The sequence below is a fragment of the Triticum aestivum genome, chromosome 7B, assembly GCF_018294505.1.
Source record: "Triticum aestivum cultivar Chinese Spring chromosome 7B, IWGSC CS RefSeq v2.1, whole genome shotgun sequence".
NCBI lineage: Eukaryota > Viridiplantae > Streptophyta > Magnoliopsida > Poales > Poaceae > Triticum > Triticum aestivum.
Genome location: NC_057813.1, coordinates 645,511,442 through 645,517,119, shown reverse-complemented (window position 1 = coordinate 645,517,119; position 5,678 = coordinate 645,511,442). Strand labels below are relative to the sequence as shown.

The 5,678-nt window shown below is 43.8% G+C and overlaps 1 pseudogene; it reads left to right on the top strand.

The window, feature by feature from the left end:
* Positions 1-3,706: 3,706 nt before the first annotated feature.
* LOC123159590 (BTB/POZ and MATH domain-containing protein 1-like) lies at positions 3,707-5,426 on the top strand (annotated as a pseudogene).
* The last annotated feature ends 252 nt before the right edge of the window (positions 5,427-5,678 follow it).

Below are 5,678 nucleotides of genomic sequence, written 5' to 3'. Positions count from 1 at the left end.
GCTATCACATAGTTGCTTATCTTGCTTAGCATAAGTTGTTGGTGCACATAGGTGAGCCTAGTTGTTGTAGGTTTTGTGCTTGACAAATTAACCGCTAGGTTTATTCCGCATTTGTTCAAGCCTAAACCGTAATTATTTTAAAGCGCCTATTCACCCCCCCCCCCTCTAGGCGACATCCTCGATCTTTCACTTCGGTAAGCACGAAAGGAAATTAAACAATGTATGAGTTGAAGAGTTACTCTCATTAGAAGGTGGGCACGGGTAGCTAATCTACTCTTCCTCCTTTTGTTCTTCGCTCTCCTCATCATCTTTTTCATCCAATGAGCTCACAGTTTCATCAATTTCTTATTCAATAGCTTCCTGCAAAATATTAATCTCTTCTTCGACAGCGGAGACTTCCTCAATAAATGCATCAATATTGGAATTGTATTCATAATTTTTATAGCAATATCTAAGTATAGCAAAATTTTCAGGTCTGTAAACTGAATCATCAAAATCTTCAAACTCTTTAAACATAGATTCAATCTCATAAGCACCCATAAAAGCAACAAATTCTTCTATTTGTTCCACATCATAGTAATCATAGATATCATTAGCATAAGAAGCCAAGGTTTTATCATCATTAAATTCGCATGAAAAGGGAAGGTGTGGAGCCTTCATCCTAGAGCAACAAGTATAATCATATCTCAAGCATAGTTGCCTAGCATACCAATATAACATATAAATTTGATCCCATAATAGTTTCCCTTTTTGTGTCAAGCGATAATCCCTAAAGTATTCACGTTGATCCAACGTGTCTCCCATAACGAAATTGAATGGGGTTTTCTCAGAATTATCAAAGTAGTACATAATTTCTTTCACATAATGAGCATCGAGGGTTTTAGGAGGTTCCCCATCTCCATGAGTAGCAAGTACACCTAATTTTTTTTGGTATTTCGTGTCCCATATCCATAACTAAAGATAGAGAACAACTTAGAACATCAAATAAAAATTAATTAGTGATAAAGCAAACAAGCACACACAAGAATATTCACCCCATGCTATGACTCCCCGGCAACAGCGCCAGAAAAAAGTCTTGATAACCCACAAGTATACGGGGTCAATTGTAGCCTCTTTCGATAAGTAAGAGTGTCGAACCCAACGAGAAGCTAAAGGTAGAACAAATATTCTCTCAAGTCCTATCTGCCACTGATACGACTCTACGCACGCTTAGTGTTCTCTTTACCTAGAACAAGTATGAAACTAGAATTACTTTGTAGGTGTGATAGGATAGGTTTGCAAGATAATAAAGAGCACGTAAATATAAACTAGGGGCTGTTTATATAAAGAAGCAATAAAGTAAATATAGCGACTGTGGAAAAATGATGGTAGGAGTTACGGAATTGTCCTTAAGCAATTGACTACTTTACTAGACCGATAACAAGTTATAAGCTAACATACTTTCTCTTCTTGGACCATATGCACTTATGATTGAAACTCTAGCAAGCATCCGCAACTCTAAAGATCATTAAGGTAAAACCCAAACATAACATTAAAGCATCAAGTCCCCTTTATCCCATACGCCACAACCCCCTTACTCGGGTTTATACTTCTGTCACTCAAGTAACCCACTATAAGTGAATCATGAACATATTGCAACACCCTACATCGAGAATCCCTCGCGCTTGCGGGACACAGAGCGCACAATAGGACAGCAACATAACCACAAGCAAATTAAACCAATCATAGCAATTCATCAATCACCAATAGGACAACAAAAATCTACTCAGACATCATAGGATGGCAACACATCATTGGATAATAATATGAAGCATAAAGCACGATGTTCAAGTAGAGGGTACAACGGGTTGCGGGAGAGTGGACAACTGAATATAGATGGGGGAAGGTGATGGAGATGTTGGTGAAGATGGCGGAGGTGTTGGTGAAGATCGCAGTGATGATGATGGCCCCTGGCAGCGCTCCGGCGCCACCGGAAGCAAGGGAGAGAGAGCCCCCCTTCTTCTTCTTCTTCCTTGACCTTCTCCCTAGATGGGAGAAGGGTTTCCCCTCTGGTCCTTGGCTCCCATGGCTTGGGAGGGGCGAGAGCCCCTCCGAGATTGGATCTATCTCTCTGTCTCTCTCTGTTTCTGTGCTCCCGATTCTGCCCTTCCACCGTTTTTTTATATCCGGAGATCCGTAAGTCCGATTGGGTTGAATCTTTCGCCTAGATTTTTATAATAAAATTAGCTTTCTTGAGAAGGGAAATCCTGGAGACCTTTTACTATGTGAGGGCAGCAAATCTAATCCTGGACATACTCTGTTGACTTGTCCACCAGCTGTCGAGGGAGGAAATCCATAGCTGCCGGAGGGGCCCGATCCTCTGTCCGTGTCGTTCTCTCCGACACAACGTCGGCTCGGGAGGTCCTCCGACCCTTCTTCCTCCCTACCTTATTGTCCGCAGATCTGACCTGCCGCCGCCGACATCCCGACGACCCTCAGGTATAAGTTCTTCGAAAGCGGCCTTGCTCTACTGCCCCAGCTCCCCACGTGTCTGCATGTGCATCTTTTTCTACTCCCATCAGCTCTTCCAAAGCCACCTAAATTTTTAGTATTATTAGAGGTAAAGCTACTTCGTGCATTCGAATATAGTGCTTTGTTCAAACAACGAAGAAAGGGGGGAAAGTTATAGCATGAATCTAGGACTTGATTCAAAGAGGAAATAATATGGTAAAAGTAGTAGAGACCGGGTACCCAACCGGTCTCTTGGTTGAAAAGGGAAATAATGGGAAAACGCAATACAAACTGGATAAGGAACAGATCTTTATTGGTTGAAAAAAGGATAGAAAGTGGCGGCTGGTGGACTAGTCAACAGAGTATGTCCAGGATTAGATTTGCTGCCTTCACATAGTAAAAGGTCTCAGGATTAGATTTGCTGCCCTCACATAGTAAAAGGTCTCAGGATTAGATTTGCTATCCTCACATAGTAAAAGGTCTCCAGGATTAGATCTAATTTTATTATAAAAATCTCCAGATCATGGTAGACAAGGGAAATTGCATGACATCATGGTAGAGAAGGGAAATTGCATGCTTCCTGATATGACATGATAGCTCAGTTGGCACGTGTGCATGTCAAGACAAATAAAGTAGTAGGCATGACTTTCTCCCCGCGCGTTTGCAGTAATTTTGTTTAAAAAATGCATAAGTAGTTGTTAAAAAAAACTAAATCTATACCAATATAAAAAACCCAAAGGAGCAGATCCAACTGATCTCGACCATCAAATTAAGTCAATCCAACGACCTAGACTACTCGAAAGACGGGGGTTCAACATGTTTAATGTGCAATTAATATCATACCAAATATGGCATTAATCACAAAATTAACACACAAATAATTGCATACTTAATATCCACGTGCAATTAATATATTGTCCAAATATTAATGTGCGTTGCACGTGCGCATTTACTAGTCTGATGAAAAGAAAGTATAAGCTTGAAAATTAATAAAAGAAAGTGTTTAAATGTCTTATGACTAAAATGTGACCCATTATACATGATTTATCTAAATTACATGACAAAATTAAAATAACTTTTTTTTATCAACCACTATACATGACCTAAGTTATCAATAAATGTGTGGGTACATGAGGCTGTCTGTTGGTTAAAAGGGGATGTTGTGATAAATAAATGTGACCCATTATTAAACCGAGTCAACTACCCACCTCCCACTCCATTCTCCTGCCGTCAACACCAGTCGCCCCAGTCTTCTTCTCCCTCGCTCCCTCAATCCCTCATTGCGCCGGCCTCCACCGCACTCCACCAGACATGGCTGGTGCGGTTCGTCCGAGCCCAAATCCGCCCCCCGGAGCAGGGATCTATCCGCATTGATCCTCTCCGCGGACGCCGGGAGACCCATCGGTCGACCCCGCGCACGCTGGGAGGCTAGCCGTACTCCAGTCCAGTGGCGCGGTGAGTTACCTCCCCCCAGTCTGCTCGTCGCCTCCTCTCCGCTGCGCTCTCAAGTGTAACCCTGTATTATCAGTAGTCCTAATGAGGATCCCGCGCGGGATACTTCTACATTTCAGGATCTGACTCAAAAGAAGAAGAAACTTTAATTTCCCCTGTATTCCCCATCCAGCCTTCACCATGGAAAATGCCTGCGAAGACATCACCAATGTCGTGCGCTCGGTGAAGCTGCTTAGGATTGACGGCTACTGCACCACCGAAACAATGGGCCATGGGGATTGCATCAGATCCAGTTTGAACGTTGGTGGGTACGAGTGGGAGATCTGCATTTACCCTGCCATGAGAGACACAGATGGCACTCGGTGCGTGGCAGCCAAGCTTGTGTTTCTCAGTGACACCTGCCCGTCCATTGTGTTGTGAGGGCCAACCTCAGCTGCTGTTTGGTTGATCTCACTGGCGCACGTGTACCATTAGGGGGGAGCGTGTCATGGATATTCAACCGCCCATGGACATTCTGCTATCTTGTAAAGTGCTCGCCTGTCGCCCGAGAAAATATCTCGCCTCCGGTTCGTCTCATATCAACAGGCAAGCTACCATTATCTGGTTTTCTCCTAAATGATTCCTTTACTGTGGAATGCACCATCACCGTGTTTAAGGAGGATTTGCCAGCACCAGCAACAACCCCAGGTAAACAAGTGTCTGGCTCTGGGTCATCACCTAGCTTGCAAGACCACCTCGCTGAACTCCTGCGCAGTGGAATGGAAGCGGATGTCACATTTCTTGTGTCCGGCAAGTCTTTCGCTGCGCACAAGCTCATTCTCGCTGCAAGGTCCCCTGTCCTTATGGCTGAGTTCTTTGGGGACATGAAGGAGACGAGCTCTCGGTGTGTGGAGATCAAGGACATGAAAGCGGAGGTATTCGAGCCGTTGCTTTACTTCATCTACACTGACTCTGTTCTGGAATTCAGTCTTCAGCATGAGAGAGTGACCATGCTGGCTCAGCATCTGCTTGCAGCTGCCGACAGGTATGGATTGGACAGGCTGAAGCAGATCTGCGAAGGCAAGCTCTCTGATGGCATTAGTGTCGACACGGCAGCGATAACTCTGGCTTTAGCCGAGCAGCACTACTGCCCACAGCTCAAGGTTAAGTGTGTCGACTTCATTGTTAGCACTCCTGCAATCCTTGATGCTGTGTTGGCGACGGATGGATATAAGCATCTGGAGGCAAGCTGTCCTATGGTATTGCCTGAGCTTCTCAAGTCTGCGCGGGGCAGAAAGAATTGAAGGGTAACCAGGTAGGAGTGCTAGCTAGGTCCAAGATTTTAATATGCCCGCAGTCTCTGTTTATGGTTTCCATGCATGTGTGGTCTAGTAGAAACCTGTGTCTGTAATCGCCTAAAATGGAAAAGTTAGTATCCACCTATATATGTTATGAGCAACTTAATGCTTGCATTTCCTCTCCAATTTGATCTAATTTAATCCTAATGCTCTAGAATTTTGTGTTTCTCTTCTTCTGTGCTTGTCAATATTTGCACAAGCTGATACATATGTGTGCACAGCTTGATAAAAATTTGCTGTTTCAGTTATGTTAAAGGTAGGGTGATTCATAGTGTGCAGATATGATTTGCTCAGTTGCAGGCTGCAGCCACACCACATTCTGTTGTTTGTTTTATCTTGTACTCCCTCCGTCCGGAAGTACTCGTCGGAGGAATAGATGTATCTAGATGTATTTTAGTT